The sequence below is a fragment of the Salvelinus sp. IW2-2015 genome, unplaced genomic scaffold (assembly GCF_002910315.2).
Source record: "Salvelinus sp. IW2-2015 unplaced genomic scaffold, ASM291031v2 Un_scaffold3294, whole genome shotgun sequence".
NCBI lineage: Eukaryota > Metazoa > Chordata > Actinopteri > Salmoniformes > Salmonidae > Salvelinus > Salvelinus sp. IW2-2015.
This window is the reverse complement of record NW_019944578.1, coordinates 17,983-37,181: the sequence shown is the minus strand read 5'-3', so window position 1 is coordinate 37,181 and position 19,199 is coordinate 17,983. Positions and strand designations below refer to the sequence as shown.

The 19,199-nt window shown below is 39.3% G+C and overlaps 1 long non-coding RNA gene and 1 pseudogene across 1 annotated transcript; both read left to right on the top strand.

The window, feature by feature from the left end:
* The first annotated feature begins 12,924 nt into the window (after positions 1 to 12,924).
* LOC139025796 (tumor necrosis factor receptor superfamily member 14-like) lies at positions 12,925 to 14,588 on the top strand (annotated as a pseudogene).
* Positions 14,589 to 15,228: 640 nt separating this feature from the next.
* Positions 15,229 to 16,931, top strand: LOC139025797 (uncharacterized). The gene is made up of 2 exons (XR_011477435.1): positions 15,229 to 15,669; positions 15,767 to 16,931. It is a non-coding gene; the product is annotated as an uncharacterized lncRNA (long non-coding RNA).
* The last annotated feature ends 2,268 nt before the right edge of the window (positions 16,932 to 19,199 follow it).

Here is a 19,199-nt window from a genome sequence, read left to right as displayed (position 1 = left end):
TCCTTTCAACAGAGGAAAAGAAACAGATTTGATCTCGAATAGAACTAGATCAAATGTGAATTTATTTAGCTAAAGGGGCTTTATTACATCTAGAGCAAAATGGTCGACGAGGTGAGAAACACAAGATATTTTTTGATAATATATATATTATTTTTTTTTTCTTGAAAAAAGAACTATAAGAGAATCTCTTTCTGCCTAAATATTGACAGACCTTATGTAAATACCCAACTTTGTGTTTTCTTTCTATGAAAATGTGTATAAATCAAATTTTAATGGGATTGAATGTGTACATTTTATAAACATGGTCATGTTCCAATGATTTCTGATGAGTTCAAGTCCAATGTGATGAGGAGTTTTTCTATTGTAGAGATTAGAGACGCTCTTAAATCTATGAAGGAAAAGCACCTGGAACAGATGGTCTTTCTGTGAGAATTTTATTTACACTTTTGGGAACATTTAGGGGACCAGTATTCAACATGTCCAAGAATGCTAGCTAAAGGTGAGATGATTACTACCATGAAACAAGGGATTGTTTCCTTATACCAAAACCTGATAAAGATCCCCTTTTCATAGATAATTGGAGACCTATTACATTATTAAATACAGATTACAAATTCATTATAAAATAATAATAATTAACCTTATTTTACCAGGTAAATTGACTGAACACATTCTCATTTACAGCAACGACCTGGGGAATAGTTACAGGGGAGATATGGGGGGATGAATGAACCAATTGAAAGCCAGGACACCAGGGTTAACTCCCCTACTCTTACAACAAGTACCATGGGATTTTAGTGACCACAGAGAGTCAGGACACCCTTTTAAATCCCATCTGAAAGACAGCACCCTACACAGGGCAATGTCCCCATCACTGCCCTAGGGCATTGCAATAAAACAATTTTGACCAGAGAAAAGGGTGCCTTCTACTGGCCCTCCAAAAACCACTACCAGCATTTGGTCTCCTATCCAGGGACTGACCAGGACCAACCCTGCTTAGCTTCAGAAGCAAGCCAGCAGTGGGATGCAGGGCGGTATGGTGCTGGCTAATCAGCTGTAACATTAGGTTCGTTTTTAGACTTGATTGATTACGCTGATTCAGTTGACTCGAAGGCTATTTTATTCCTTGACAAATTCCTAATACATTCGTTGTACACTTTTGGAGGATGCTTCCCTTTTGGAATGGAGCCTACGACTAGCTTTCACTTATTTTTTAGGGTATTTCCACCAGGGTCACCAGACCTAGTCTTTCCCCTAATGATTTTGGCTGCGTTCCATAAAAGGAGATGTTTTTCATATAGCTGGCTTCACATGCTATTTTATTGTGATTGGACAATATTTGCATATAGTTTGCATATTGTTATTTGACGTTATTTGTATTGATTTCAGTCGAGGAAATGTGGGAGATAAGGCGTCTTCAAGAGAGGCTTACCATCTCTCTCTGGCTGCAGACCAGGATAAAGAAAGTACGTATGTAATATAGCTTAGTAAATCTGTTCAAATCACACATCACAAACACTTACTTTTTCATACACAAAACAGATTAATTCAATACTTATTTTTGCACAGGAGATGAAACGTTGTCGTTTTGAGGAGTGGGAGAGCAGGCGAGGAAGGAAGGATTTACCAAGTTGATGCCATCTGTGTATTATGTAAGGGATAAACGCAGACGTTCTGTACATTACCTTGGAAATAATGGACACGCAGCGGGACAAGGTGGAGCCGAGTCACTTTGGGAGTTCATTTTTCCAGGTAATGTACAGAAAGGAGGCGTTTATCCCGTTTATACCAGTTGTCAAAGAGAACAATACTAAAGCACACATTTATCGGCAGAAATCCTGCTGTACTGCTACATGCACTGGCTTTAGAAAAATTAGTAGTGTTGTTCTGTTTGTATTGTAATTTGAAATGTTATAATACAACATTTAAATAAAACAATCAAATAATATATAATCGTAAAACCAACATTAATATGCAGAAGTCAACATTTGTATGAAGAAATTGTATTAGATACTAGTAACTTGTTTTAACCACTTCTCAACATAAGCTATACTTGGCACAACATGCACCCAATCCTCCACACTTCTATTATTTATTTGTACCTAATAAGTAACCACAGATCCACACACCCAACCCTCCCCCATTATTGGATCACACCTGCGATTATACAAAAATATCACCAATACAAAAGCCAGCATCCATTCTGCTTCAAGGATGAGAATTTTACAAACAGACACATACATGAATTATGTTTTTCGTGGAAAGGGCGCAGACTCGAGTAGACGCTCATGACATCAGGAGTCCGATACAAGCCTATCTACGGACCCAGATCTACACGATAAGTCAGGCAGGATTTGTCTGCACGCGACGAACAATAAGAATGCGAGATCCTAGCTTGTCTTGAGCTAATTGTTCTCTGTCTGCGTAAACTAAACTGCTTGATATGTAAACGGGATATAAACTGCTACGTCCGTGTTCTTCTACTCCTCCGTGGAAAACAGGAAATCTTCATCCCCAAGTCAAAGGACAATGAACATAGCCCGGCTATCCTCGATCCTACGATTTACTAAGATGTTCCATCGTCTGTGTGTTACCATATCTTGAATCCAATATAAATTCCCATTATTAATATAATAATCCACCTCGTTACTGCTTACAATAAGCGGTGTCTCCCTATTCGATCTCCTGTCTCCTATAAACGTTTATCAAAAATCTGCGTTTTATCCCTTACATAATACACAGTGGCCATCCAACTGGGTTTAAAATCCTGATTCCTTCCTCCGCCTGCTCTCCCACTCCTCAAAACGAACAACGTTTAATTTCCTGTAGGCAAAAATAAGATTGAATTAATTCTGTTTTGTGTATGAAAAAGTAAAGTAGTTTGTTGAGTGTGATTTGAACAATGTTACTAAGCTATATTACATTACGTACTTTCTTTATCCTGGTCTGACAGCCAGATAGAGATGGTAAGCCTCCCTTGAAGACGCCTATCTCCAACATTTCCTCTAGACTAATCAAACCAAAAAACGTCCAAATAACAATATGCAAAATCATATGCAAATATTGTCCAATCACAAATAAATAAGCATGTGAAGCCAGCTATATGAAAAACATCTCCTTTTATGGAACGCAGCCAAAATCATTAGGGGAAAGACTAGGTCTGGTGACCCTGGTAGAAATACCCTAAAAAATAAGTGAAAGCTAGTCGTAGGCTCCATTCCAAAAGGGAAGCATCCTCCAAAAGTGTACAACGAATGTATTAGGAATTTGTCAAGGAATAAAATAGCCTTCGAGTCAACTGAATCAGCGTAATCAATCAAGTCTAAAAACGAACCTAATGTTACAGCTGATTAGCCAGCACCATACCGCCCTGCATCCCACTGCTGGCTTGCTTCTGAAGCTAAGCAGGGTTGGTCCTGGTCAGTCCCTGGATAGGAGACCAAATGCTGAGGTAGTGGTTTTTGGAGGGCCAGTAGAAGGCACCCTTTTCTCTGGTCAAAATTGTTTTATTGCAATGCCCTAGGGCAGTGATGGGGACATTGCCCTGTGTAGGGTGCTGTCTTTCAGATGGGATGTTAAAAGGGTGTCCTGACTCTCTGTGGTCACTAAAAATCCCATGGTACTTGTTGTAAGAGTAGGGGAGTTAACCCTGGTGTCCTGGCTTTCAATTGGTTCATTCATCCCCCCCATATCTCCCCTGTAACTATTCCCCAGGTCGTTGCTGTAAATGAGAATGTGTTCAGTCAATTTACCTGGTAAAATAAGGTTAATTATTATTATTTTWTAATGAATTTGTAATCTGTATTTAATAATGTAATAGGTCTCCAATTATCTATGAAAAGGGGATCTTTTATCAGGTTTTGGTATTAAGGAAACAATCCCTTGTTTCATGGTAGTAATCATCTCACCTTTAGCTAGACATTCTTGGAACATGTTGAATACTGGTCCCTCTAAATGTTCCCAAAAGTGTAAATAAAATTTCTACAGAAAGACCATCTGTTCCAGGTGCTTTTCCCTTCATAGATTTAAGAGCGTCTCTAATCTCTACAATAGAAAACTCCTCATCACATTTGGACTTGAACTCATCAGAAATCATTGGAACATGACCATGTTTTATAAAATGTACACATTCAATCCCATTCAAATTTGATTTATACACATTTTCATAGAAAGAATACACAAAGTTGGGTATTTACATAAGGTCATGTCAATATTTAAGGCAGAAAGAGATTCTCTTATAGTTCTTTTTTTCAAGAAAAAAAAAAWATATATATATATTTATCAAAAAAATATCTTGTGTTTCTCACCCTCGTCGACCGATTTTGCTCTAGATGTAATAAAAGCCCCTTTAGCTAAATAAATTCACATTTGATCTAGTTCTATTCGAGATCAAATCTGTTTCTTCCTCTGTTGAAAGGGAACCCTTTTCTAAAAGAACATTACATGTATTCATAAGCTTCTTCTTTCATCTTCTTTCAAAAATGTTTGCTTCTTTAGTTCCTTACTGTGTTGTAATGGCAATAGACCTTACCTTGAATTTAAATATTTCCCAGTTACTTCCATGCTTTGGTTTTAAATCATTCGAGTTAAATGAGTCTATGATCAGGTTTATTATACTCTTGTTAAAGACTGGATCATTTAGGAGTGAATTATTAAGTTTCTGAAATAATGACGCCTGGGAAGGGACCAAGGGGAGTGACATATATAGGCAGGTAATAAAGGAGGTGATGGAGTCCAGGTGAGTGTCATAATGCGCTGTTGCACGCAACGATGGTGACAGGTGTGCACCATAACGAGCAGCCTGGTGACCTAGAGGCCGGAGAGGGAGCACACGTGACAGTTTCCAGTATCCTCGAATGCCATAGATTTTTCAGAACATTCTAACTTCAAGAATATAATTTTATGATCAGTCAAAGGAGCATGTTTATGATTTACTTCTTGTACATTTTGTAAAAGTGGGGGGGAGAAATGAGAAACAGATCCATTCTGGACCTGGCCGTCATTGACCTATAACACCAGGTGTATTCGTTTGAGTTCACATTAAAGAATCGCCATGTATCGATCACTGTCAGTTTACTGCAAAATKAGGTGATGRTGTCACTATTCTGAGACTTTTAGCTATTATTCTAGGTGGAAATCTATCTGAAGAGTTATCAGGTGTTATAAGCCATGCATTTGTATACTTGTTTTGCAGCTCAGTAAGCTTATTAGCAAGATCCAAAAATAAAGTATTCTTTGAGGAGTAAGAGTTGTACCCAAATACATTGTATATAATAAAACAATCATTATGTAGTTCGGAGATCAATATAACCCATCTCTGGACATACAAGACTCTGAAATATCACCTCTAAACTTATGAAGCAGTATCATAGTACCAGCTGAGTGGTTAGACCCGTGACTATAATAAACAGTATKTCCCCATTGTGATTTACAAAMAACTAGAATCTGAATCGCAGGACTGAGTCTCCTGGAGTAGAATGAAATCTGCATTTAGAGTGTTTACAAAATAAAAATAGTGATTTTCTTTTAGGTATGTTTTGTAAACCCCTGGCATTTAGAGATACAATATGTAGTGCATTGAATTCAAAACGTTGCATAACCTGACAAAAATCAAATAAAAATAAGAAGACAAATACAGTAGTGATATGAATAACTGGTTAACTAGCTGAACTAGTAATCTAAGGAGCCAATAAGGAAACCTGAGCTTAGAGAAAGAACTGGACTACCCTAAACTGAGGTATTTACAGTGCGATCAATATGATGAACCCGTATTCACATTTACAAACCTGGTGATATAGAATGGGGTGAATGTAAAAATCACCAACTTAACTCAAGTAATTTAGCCCAACTCTTAAAACTTCTTAAGACTAGGGCGCGGTATTTTTGTTTTTGGCTAAAAAACGTACCCATTTGAAACTGCCTATTACTCAGCCCCCGAAACTAGAATATGCATATAATTGTCAGATTAGGATAGAAAACACTCTAAAGTTTCCAAAACTGTCTTAATATTGTCTGTGAGTTAAACAGAACTGATATTGCAAAATCCAATCAGGAAGTGCCTCTTTTTTTGAAACCTCTCTGTTCCTATGCATCCCTATTGCCCATTTAAATGGATATCAACCAGACTTCTTTTTCTATGGCTTCCCTAAGGTGTCAACAGCCTTTAGACATAGTTTCAGGCTTTTATTTTGAAGAATGAGCGTGAACGACCACATTGCGTAAGTGGATAGGTGGGGGCTCTCAGAGTGAGTTGTACGCAAAAGGGAAAGGCAGCCATTGTTACTCCCGGTCCTAGTGAAAAGCCAACTGTTGATATATTATCAAATATATATTTGAAAAACACCCTGAGGATGGATTATAAAAAACGTTTGACATGTTTCTGTGGACATTATGGATATAATTTGGAATTTTTGTCTGCGTTGTCATGACCGCTCTTTCGGTGGATTCCTGGGCATAACGCAGCAAACTAACGGAGGTATTTGGATATAAAAAATATCTTTATGGAACAAAAGGAACGTTTGTTGTCTAACTGGGAGTCTCGTGAGTGAAAACATCCGAAGATCATCAAAGGTAAATGATTAATTTGATTGCTTTTCTGATTTTCATGACCAAGTTACCTGATGCTAAGTGTACTTATTGTTTTGTCGAGCGATCGATAAACTTACACAAACGCTTGTATTGCTTTCGCTGTAAAGCATAATTTCAAAACCTGAGACGACAGGTGGATTAACAAAAGGCTAAGCTGTGTTTTGCAATATTGCACTTGTGATTTCATGAATATGAATACTTTCTAGTAATATTATTTACCTGTGGCGCTATGCTAGTCAGCGTTTCTGATGACAATTATCCCGGATCCGGGATGGGTGGTTCAGAAAGGTTAACGTTTTCATTTGACTTAGAAAGAAGAGGACATCCATTTCAGGTTAATGTAGCTACTGTATATACCTGAGCACAGTGTTTTCAAAACATTCAGTAATCTCATGACATTCATTTGATGTCCTGGCAATCRAGCTTCTTTCCATCGATAAATGCAAAAGGGCCACTGAAAATGCTCTCTTCCCTTTTTCTYTAGCCTTTTTYYCCCTTGCAGCAGCATCTTCTGGAGTGAGAGCCTCTTTGATGTGTAGTTTATTCTCCACACGAAACCTGGTTTAAGTTTTGGCTGACTCTTCTTAGCGGATGTACAATCATCGCGAATTGAATTATGGGGCGTTTCAGGCCCCRGATTGAACATAATTGTACACTCGCAAACTCGATCAAAAAACGAGGGTTAAGGGGCTTACGTTGCCAACTAAAGTATTATTTTAAGTTAGTAAATAGGGCAAGCTGTTTTGTAGCTTATCTACATTGTACCTTCATTATGCTAGCCTAGCTACTTTATTAGGCTATCTACATGTATGATGAAAGACAAACACCAAGAGGCTGGATGGACAGTGTTGTTTTACCTAGTACAGGCAGGGTTGCCAGGTCCAGCTAAAATTTGTAGCACAATAACCACTCAAAACCCACCCACAAGGCCTAAAAACTAGCCCAAATTTGTGTTTTCGCAGCAAGAGACAAGTTGCCACATTTCGCCAATAAACCCTTTTTCTATAACGTTATTGAGCGAATTAAGAAGGAATATCAAAGTAAATTGTAACAACGTAAGAAGCTAAATTCGGTTTTCCATCAAAACAATAATTCTTACGAACTAATGYGTCTAAAAGGAATTTAAATATGTCACAATAGAAATAMAAMTTTGCCCTCATTAAACTCGCCAGATAATTTTTCATCAATTAATGTCGATTTAACTTGTTTGTAGTGATAGAAAAAGTACCCAATTGTCATACTTGAGTAAAAGTATAGATCCCTTAATAGAAAGTTACTCAAGTAAAAGTGAGTCAGACGGTAAAATACTACTTGAGTAAAAGTCAAAGTATTTGGTTTTAAATATACTTCAGTATCAAAAGTAAATGTAATTGCTAAAATATACTTAAGTATCAAAATTAAGAGTATATTAAGCAATGGAGACGGCACCATTTTCTTGTTTTTAAAATGTACGGATAGCTAGGGGCACATTCCAACACTCGGACATTATTCACAAAAGATACATTTGKGWTTAGTGAGTCCGCCAGCCCAGAGGCAGTAGGGAGTGCGTGAATTTGACCATTTTCCTGTCCTGCTAAGCATTCAAAATGTAACGAGCACTTTTGGTTGTCATGGAAAATGTATGGGGGGAAAGTACAATATTTTCTTTTGGAATGTAGTGAAGTTAAAGTAAAAGTTGTCAAAAATATAAATTGTAACGTAAAGTACAGATACCCCAAAAAACTACTTAAGTAGTACTTTAAAGTATTTTTACTTAAGTACTTTACACCACTGCTGCACGTTTGACTGCTATTTTTAAGCAGTAAGGCACGACGCAACGCAGTTTAGGTTGCTAGATGCAGGTAGTCTATAGCCCGATAGCTTACAGTAACCTAGGCATGATGTAAAATGAATGATTTAGCATCTTGCTTAGTTGAAATTGACAGACTCATTTATTCAACGTGAATAGCGAGGCGATTTGGAGGTAAGAAGTGCTTCTGGTGCCCTGCTGGAATAGGCTACTGAGGATGGGGGTCATAATTTCAATCACTGAATCATATATTAATCATATGGATATGAACTGAATAGGCCTAGGCTTTTTTTTGTTACCTGTAGCTTAATCTGACTGACTGTTCACGTCAATCAAATGCATTCTAATAACAGCTGATCGGCAATTACGATAGAACTGTGACCATGATCACAATTGATAACTTCCAATTTCATTAACTAAACATGGCCGTTAATAATTACATAATAATACAAGGCTACAACAACAACAMATTTAAGTTATAGGCTATTTATTGCAGGTAGCCTACACAAGTGGCACAAATGGATGTCAAATGACTCCAGTGATATCGTAATTTCAACATATTTATTGTATYAAATGGTAGGTTACAGTAGYCTACAATGGCACATGAATTAATAGCCTACTTRATGGCCAACGGATGCAAATGTAGCCTATCATTCTCCACTTTTGTTGTAATTTTCATTTTGGTATTTTTCCCATARCATAAGCACGCGAGGGAGTTCCATAACTTCCATTTCATATTTCCACTGAGCATGCTATGGTTTTCCATAAGCAAAGTCATTAGAATGCAGTTTAAMCCACCTCCCGAGCAAATRTATCTAGAGYGCCTAAAGTCGTTTTCTTGTACTTTGTCACAGTTATTTCTTGATTAGTTCTAGCGCGTTCATGTTTTATGGAAAAAGGGTTGGAAATAGGTCTGCCTTCTGCAGCGCTCAGTCTCAACACACACACACCCCTCTGGACCTCCACCTTCCCACCACTCACCACTCCGTAGACAAACATTGGCAGTAGAATGGCCTTACTGAAGAGCTCAGTGATTTTCAATGAGGTACCGTCATAGGATGCCAACTTTACAACAAGTCAGTTCCTCAAATTTCTGCCCTGCTAGAGCTGCTCCGGTCAAATGTAAGTGCTGTTATTGTGAAGTGGAAACATCTAAGAGCAACAAAGGCTCAGCTGCGAAGTGGTAGGCCACACAAGCTCACAGAGCGTCTGTCCTCAGTTGCAACACTCACTACCGAGTTCCAAACTCCATCTGGCAGCAATCTCAGCACAAGAACTGTTCGTCGGGAGCTTCATGAAATGGATTTCTATGGCCGAGCAGCCGCACACAAGCCTAAGATCACCATGCGCAATGCCAAGCGTCGGCTGGAGTGGTGTAAAGCTTGCCGCCATTGGACTGGAGCAGTGGCAACGTGTTCTCTGGACTGATGAATCACGCTTCACTATCTGGCAATCCGACGGACAAATCTGAGTTTAGCAGATGCCAGGAGAACGCTACCTGCCCGAATGCATAGTGTAAAGTTTGGTGGAGGAGGAATAATGCTCTGGGCCTGTTTTTCGTGCTTTGGGCTAGGCCCCGCTACAGCATACAATGACATTCCAGACGATTCTGTGTTTCCATCTTTGTGGCAACAGTTTGGGGAAGGCCCTTTACAGTTTCAGCATGACATTGCCCCCGTGCACAATGCAAGGTCTATACAGAAATGGTTTGTCAAGATCGTTGTGGAAGAACCTGACTGGCCTGCACAGAGCCATGACCTCAACCTTTGGGATGAATTGGAACGTCGACTGCGAGCCAGGCCTAATCGCCAAACATCAGTGCCCGACCTCACTAATGCTGTTGTGGCTGAATGGAAGCAAGTCCCTGCAACAATGTTCCAACATCTAGTGGGCTGGCGTGGTTACATGTGGTCTGCGGTTGTGAAACCAGATGGACCTACTGACAAATTGTCTAAAATGACGTTGCAGGCGGTTTATGATAATTTAATGTTTATTTCTCTATCTGGCAACAGCTTTGTTGGACAATCCTGCAGTCAGCATGCCAATTGCACACTCCCTCAAAACTTTAGGCATCTGTGGCATTGTGTAAAAAAACTGCACATTTTAGTGTCCTATTATTGTCCCAAGCACAAGGTGCACCTGTGTAACGAGCATGCTGTTTAATTAGCTTTTTGATATGCCACACCTGTCAGGTGGATGGATTATCTTAGCAAAGGAGAAATGCTCACTAACAAGGATGTAAACTAATTTGTGCACAAAATTTGAGAAATAAGCTTTTTGTGCATATAGAAAATTTCTGGGATCTTTTATTTCAGCTTATGAAACATAGGACCAACACTACAAGCTTATTTAGATAACATAAAAAATAAATACAAAAAATATATAAATATATATTATCAATTGCCCATAAGTAAAAAAAAATAATTAAAAAATTGTAGATATGATTTTTAGGCCATATCGCCCAGCCCTGCAATGAACACAATTGCATTTTATCGATGGCAATTTAAATGCACAGAGGCACAGTGACAAGATCCTGAGGCCCATTGTCGTGCCATTCATCCGCCGCCATCACCTCATGTTTCAGCATGATAATGCACTGCCCATGTCGCAAGGATCTGTACACAATTCATGGAAGCTGAAAATGTCCCAGTTCTTCCATGGCCTGTATACACATCAGACATGCCCATCAATTCAGCATGTTTGGGATGCTCTGGATCGACGTGTATGACAGCGTGTCCAGTTCCCGTCAATATCCAGCAACTTTGCACAGCCATTGAAGAGGAGTTGGACAACATTCCACAGGCCACAATCAACAGCCTGATTAACTCAATGTGAAGGTGATGTGTCATGCTGCATGAGGCAAATGATGGTCACATCAGATACTGACTGGTTTTCTGATCCACTTGCTTTTTTTTCAGGTGTATGTGACCAACAGATGCATATCTGTATTCACAGACATGTGAAATCCATAGACTAGGGCCTAATGAATTTATTTAAATTGACTGATTTCATTATATGAACTGTAACTCAGTAGAATCTTTGGAATTGTTGTGTTTTTATATTTTTGTTCAGTATAAATATTTTGTCTTTCTCATTCACCCTCTGAGTGGTGCACACACACTATCCATGTCTCAATTGTCTCAAGGCTTAAAAAATAATTATTTTACCTCTCCTTCCCTTCATCCATACTAATTGAGGTGGATTTAACAGATGACATCAATAAGGGATCAAACAGTAGCGTTTACCTGGTCAGTCTGTCATGGAAAGAGCAGGTTTTCCTAATGTTTTGTACACTCAATGTACATTTTGTTAGTAATCTTGGCAGAAGATTCTGGCCCTGCAGTAACGCTTGTTTACACAGCTGCACTGGGGTCAGAACGCAATCRTGGTTATGTTAAGACACCGTGGAGCCGGTGCAAGATATGGGTTGGAAGACATACCTCGATGCAGGGATGGGATATGCCTCTGTACTACAAATTGTACTTTTATCCACACTGATACATCGAGAAGATTTAAAATACTTTTCAACTGCCCTTTTCGTCCTAATGCTAGCGAGCAGTGGCTTCCTAATGCTAGCGAGCAGTAGCCAGCCACTGTAGCGTTTTGGAATGGCAGTGTCAGCCAATCAGCTCCTTTGWTGTTCAATGCAATGAGTATAGTGGCATATCCCATCCCTGCATTGAGGTAAATTTTCTGACCCATATCTCGGGCCGGCTCTACGTTGTCTTTTATAGAGTACCACCGTATGAGTCATAATACCCATAAATCCTAGCGGTCAAACAGAAAAATGGTTCCAATCGTTTATCCACCGTTCATTTTTCCCATAGGAGATTTTAGAAACACTTAAAATAACGGCTGTGTTTCATGTAGGCTTATCCTGACGTGACGTTTTGATAACTGTAAATCTCTCTAGGACAAGGTGACTTATCAATATCTTCACCTGTATTTACCCCCCCAAAATGAAATGCTAACTAGCTGCTAATTTGGCTATCATTAAGAACTACAAATGCCATAATGATCTGGATGAGACTGCCGAATCGAAGCAAAGGGTAGAATCTCTGGATTAACTATCTAATGTTAGCTAAATGTAGCAAGGAATAAATGTCAAAATGTCTTTAAATGGATAATTCTGTGAACTGTCTTGTGAAAGTTTTAAATGTACACAATACCTGTTAGCAAAGGTGTCAGCTAGAGATGACGTGCAGGAGCTTTCAGGGATTTGTAGTTTTGCATGATGTCTACTTTGATGCTAATTAGCATTTTCGAATCTGACAGTAGAGACAAATATATTGATAAAAGTCACCTTATGACACCTCCACTGTGGTGTGACCATGGTTGCATTCTGACCCCAGTGCAGCTCAGTGTAAACCAGCTTAACAGTAGGGTTTGGGTGGAATCTTCTGGCAATATGACCAAAAACGTTTTCACTGAACACAAAACATTAGGAGCACCTGCCCTTTCCATGAGACTGACCCAGGTGAACGATCTGATCCCCTAATGATGTAATTTGCTAAATCCACTTCGATCAGTGTAGATGAAGGGGAGTACTTTCGTTTGGTGATTGGCATTCAGGTCGTGACAACGAAAAGGCATCGTCCAATAGAAGGTGATTGGAATTGGAGAACCATGGCTCAGTTTCAAAGCTTGATATTTATAGTAAGTTAAACGTTTCGGTTTTGTAACGCTTCGTAGCTTGGCATCATTTCATGGTACAGCAGAACTTGGAACAAGATAGTATGCTCAGAGTATACGCACAGGCTGTGTCTGAAATCTGTATTTCCTAATACTACTTATTAAAACTAGGCTACATACTGTGTCCTCATTTTACGCCATACTATTTACAGTGTAAAGTTTAGTACAAATGAATGCAGTAAGCAACATACTAGGCTCACCCATATTGAGAATGGGCCATATAATACACAATTGTGTTGATTCCTGCCATTTTGTTCATTTGGGTACATCGCATCCCCTCGTCTCATTATCAACTGTTGTCAAACAMGTAGGCCTGGAAAGACGATTCTCTAATTCTACTGGATGAAAAGCCGAAATTAGTATAACATCCTGGAATTTAAAGCAAGAAAATGTCACATACCATTAAACATTTAAACATTATATTTTCGCATACCTAAAATGCAAGTCTGGGTATTTAAACATGGCACTTTTGGTTGAATTCTTGTTTTGAAAATTGTTTTGAGTCTTTTAACAGTCAAATCTTCTAGTAAGGGGGCATGGCCTTTCAAAAACAAATTATCAAAATAAAACTTTTCTCTGGAAAAAAATCGACCTGAGTAAATTACTAATGTCACTTACATTTACTTACTGAATGTATGATGAAAACATGGGAATCTTAACTATGCTTTCTCTCTATTTACACTGTCAATCTGAACTCTCCTCCCGTCTCATCTCTACCTTAACCCCAAACTCTCTTCAACCCTGCTTTGTCAAATGATGACCTCCCTCGCCCCCCTATTTTTCAACAGTGTAATGTGTTCATTTCTGTATTTACAGATGAACCTAGCTATCATTTTGACACTTCTAACCATTGAGCGCTCTAGTGCATGTGGTAGAGCAGAGTACACAACAGGGTGATGAATGCTGCCTATGTGTTCTCCAGGTAAGGACCAGCTCTGGATACTATATGGATCTATTATGAAGAAAATACATTCCAATACCAATCAATCCATGTCACTGACCTTCTATCCCACAGAAATACCGGTACATAAACACTGTACAGAATTTCTTCAGTACTCCTGTGCCCCCTGTACCGACTCCACTTTCCTTGATGAACCCAATGGTCTTACGGCATGCATACTGTGTACAAATGTGACCCGGCTTTGGTTTAGAGGTAAAGCAGTCATGTAGACCTTCATCAGACACGGTCTGTGGACACTGGAGGGGTTCTACTGTATGACCCAACTAAGGATGGTTGTAGAGCAGCCCAGAGACACAGCAGCTGTAAACCTGGCCAATACATCAGTCACACAGGTTGGTCTTCAAGCAAATCTTCCATTGACATCGGTGAATGATTTATGCAATCATGGTTAAGCACATCCTTAATGAGTTTCACCCTGTGTTGGTGCAGGAACAACATCTACAGATACTGTGTGTTCTGACTTACTGGTGATGCCTATTCAGATGGATCATTTACATCCTGCCAGCCACACACACAGTAAGTTGTGGCTCATGCAAATGGTTATTTCCTTCAAATACAGCAATAATGCGAACAGTTTTCATAATGTAAAACTGAAGTAGTATGACTGAATTGTGATTTACCAGTGGCTATTTCTCTTATTATAGATGGATACCTTGAAGCTCAGCAAATTAAACCTGGAACTCATTGGTCCGATCTGAATGTGAACACAGACCTCCCCTCCCATAGCAATAATATCTGCGGTGGTGTGTGGTACTAGCTTTGATAGCAGCAGTGACAGCAGTAGCTATATTAGAAGAAAAGAAAAATCCTTTATCTGCGTGAGATTTTGTGGAGAATAGTACAGTTTCATTTATTGTTTTTAATTGCCCAGAAAACAATGAGAAACATCCAACACTGAATCAAATCACATTTTATTGTCACAGTGCCCAATACACGGTGTGACTTTACCCGTGAAATGTTGCTTGACCCTTCCAAAGATGCAGTTAAAAAATAAATCTCAAAAAATAACAAGGATTCAAATAAAATGCACAAGAATGCAGCTATATATCAGGGAGACCAGTACAGTACCCACGTGCGGAACTGTTTGTTAGAGCATGGCACTTGAACGCCAGGGCTGTCGTTCAATTCCCGACGTTCTGTTGAAGGAGAGGAGACAAGGTATGATATACAATGTCATTCACTCAATCTACCGGTAAGTAGCTCTGGAAAAGGGTGTCTGCTAAATTATTAAAATAAATACAATAATGGAGCTACATACAGGAAGTACCAGTACAAGATCACACAAGATGAATAAAACAAAATACACAATAATGTTCTGAAAATCATGACAACACCCCTGTCAAACAGTGTWTGTTATCRAGTTCTAAATGAGTTTTTGTCTCWATGTTGATTCTTGTACTTTTCCAGAGAGGACTTTTCCAGAGACACAAATSCCTACAGACGTATGTTAATGAATWACCCCACAATACCCACTTTATACAGCAGTATTTTCTATCATACTCAATATGGTAAGGAGACGGCTGACAGGAATTTATATTCCCACAAGGGTTACACTTTATGTTTTATTGAGTTGAGGTTTCCTTTTACTAGGTATCAGACACTGAGGGAACGTCAATGCTGTTTGTGGGAACAAGAACAGGTAAGGTAGCCGATAACATCAGAATGGTACAGTTTGCTTGAGTTCATGAATTTCAGCCAGATTTGAACTAAAACTTMTTCTTATGAATATTATACAGATTCAAGCCTCCAGGACATTCATCAGAACAATCCAGTCTGTGTGGTTCATTGGCTTGAAAACKAGACTAGGCAGTAGGGCCCAATTTCTGTCCACTACATGGTGAATGTGATCTAGAAAGTTGGAGGCTGGCACATTTGTGTTGTAAAGATTAAAAAGGCCATGACCTTGATAGACAGCCTGTCTTCCAATACTGGGGATGAAGGAAACCTTAGTAGGAGCCAGGTCTGTTCTGTCCGGGGAAAGGTCAGGTGTGTCCATGATTTCAAATGGTCAGTCTAAGTCACTTGACGGAATTTGGAATAAAACACAAATGCCATTTTGTAATAATTCCACAGAGTAAACATCAAGAGGCAATGGTGCAGTTTCCTGTCAGCCGTCTCCAGCCGTCTCCTTACCATATTGAGTATGATAGAAAATACTGCTGTCCAGTGTCACCCATGTTTTATTTTGTTAAACTTTTATTTAACTAGTCAAGTCAGTTAAGAACAAATTGTTATTTACAATGACGGCCTACCCCGGATAATGCTGGGCCAATTGTGCACCGCCCTATGGGACTCCCAATCACGGCCGGATGTGATACAGCCTGGATTAGAACCAGGGACTGTAGTGACTCCTCTTGCACTGGGATGCAGTGCCTTAGATCGCTGCACCACTCGGGAGCCCTGATGCATAGCAATGGGACAAATGTTCTGTAAACAGTTCTATTCTTACTATCCTCCTAAAATATACATTTTATTGTCACACTGGGATACGTGCTGTGAAATGTGTTGTTTTACAGGGTCAGCCATAGGAGTACTCTGCCCCTGGAGTAAATTAGGTTTAAGTGCCTTGCTCAAGGACACATCGACAGATTTTTACCTTGATTGTATAGTTATTTGTATTGTATCTTTGCTTTTTATTTGTATTTGTATTTATTTATATTCATTTGTATTTATTGCATTGATAATGTATTGATGTTTTTGATTCCATGGGTTTACAGTCTATTCTATTGAATCCATTTGCTTCTCTGTAAGTCATGGTTTGTGCTTGTTTCACCACCATCWGTGYTCAGCCTATTGTTGCTGTAAGTGTATTGCTGGTGACTAATGTCCCCTCTTGGGATTATTAAGTAGAGGGTCTGCAATAAAATTAATAAAATTAAGCCAGGTAACTTTCTTAATGTTCTTATGTTCAAGTGTCCCAATGATGTTAGCTACATTGTAAAAATGCAATTGAATGAAACAAAATGGGAAAACTGCAAGGGTGTGAGTAGGTCAGTTTAGTTAATCTGTATAATGAACCTCCTGATATTTCAGACGTGTATTATTGACTAAATTCCAAAACAATTCTTAATTTCTTCAGAGATTCCAAATGAGAAGGATTATGTTGACATTCCTTTAAAAWGTGCATCCTTCCTTGAAGACTTACTGATTGGACAGGTGAATTGKCTCCACATGGGTTTCACCTGTCATTTATACCTCGAGGAAGGATGGAAGGCAGTGGCGGTCAGTGCCGTTTAAGATTAGGGAGTACGATTTATTTTAATGAGCATGGCCTTATTTATATTACAGCATATTCATGACTGTCATTCATATTCCATTCACCCAGCTCAATGTAACAGGCTAGGCTAGGTTTAGGCTACTACATACAAATTTTCACTATACCCATCATGCCTACGAATAAAAGTTTACAACGTAGCTGCGCAAGTCGAGAGAAATATTTGAGTAATCAAGATGACAGTGACACATTCAATACCGCCTTACACACTCTTACCTGCATGTAGCTGATCTAGGGTGTAATCAATAGTCCAAACAGTTGCAAACAAGAGTTTCTATTGGACAAATTCAGGTATGTTTATCCCCATTTTGTTCCATTTGCTACTGTTTTTAAGAAACATTTTTGAATACACCCCTGATCACCCGTAAACACAGTTCACTTTCATAGCAGCCACATACAAACAGCATAATCACTTTGCTTGTTGTAGWATTCCTTCTCSCATCTACGYGCTCACCTCCTCTCACCTWTTCCCTTCGCTTGTGGATTTCAACAGCTCTCTGTGACCAGGCGAAAAAACCTTTCCAAGCAAAACCTTCCTTCCATAACTGCTACACACAGCCTACACCGTTGTCACCATATTAGCTAACGTCATAGTCAACATAGCTACTATAACTAACGCGTTAGTAAACACGCTACAATCATGCAGTACAGTGTTTAGCAAGCAGTTTAGCTGAAATGATTTTGTTCTAAACTGTTCAACTATTGTCTTTCTCTCTATGTGAACAAATTATTATTTACAATGACGGTCTACCAAGAGGCATAAGTCTTTTTTTTTTATATGAAAGACAAAACACACTTTAGGACAAGAGAGACACCACAACACAAAGATGACAACACAACATGGCAGCAGCACAACATGGCAGCAGCACAATATAGTAGCTGCACAAACATGGTACAATCATTGTTGGGAACAGACAACAATACATCACACGAAGCATCCACAAGTGTCAGTAAGAGTGTCCATGATTGAGTCTTTGAATGTAGAGATGGAGATAAAACTGTCCAGTTTCAGTGTTTATTGCACCTGGTTCCAGCCGTYAGCTGCAGTGAAYYGAAAAGAGGAGCGACCMWGGGATGTGTGTGCTTTGGGGACCTTTAMCAGAATGTAATTGGCAGAATGGGTCTTGTATGTGGAGAATTAGGGTTGCAATAAGTATCTCAGATTGGGGGGAGTGAGCATTCTTCTTACCGAACCACATGACCTTTTCTTTTACTACACACCACATTTTATGCACTGTGTTGAAGTCAATGTACCCAGAGGAGGATGAAAACTAACTGTCCTCCGGCTACACCATGTTGCTACCCCAGAAAGTGCTGTTGAGGCTACTGTAGACCTTCATTGCAAAACAGTGTATTTTAATTAATTACAACGACCAAAAGTATGTGGACACCTGCTCGTCGAACATCTCTTTCCAAAATCATGGGCATTAATGTGGAGTTGGTCCCCCCTTTGCTGCTAGAACAGCCTCCACTCTTCTGGAAAGGCTTTCCACTAGATGTTGTAACATTGCTGCGGGGATCTAGCCCGAACCATGAAAAACAGCCCAGACCATTATTCCTCCTCCACCAAACTTTACAGTTGGCACTATTCATTGGGGCAGGTAGTATTCTCCTGGCATCCGTCCAACCCAGATTCGTCCGTCAGACTGCCAGATGGTGAAAAAAGTGGTCAGATGAAGCAGATGCTTCAACTACAGGACTGTTTGCTAGTGTAGCGTGGTTCATTCTGCGTTGTGTATTTTTAATTAGGACGCTGCCACAACTGATGGTCTGCTCGTTGAAGTCTTTTTATTTGCCCTGCACACGAAGAGACAACACACACGTTACCCTTGGTGCAGTCACAGCTCTCCGGCACCTTGCTAGCCGAGGGTCAGGCAAAAGAGAGCCAAAAGGAA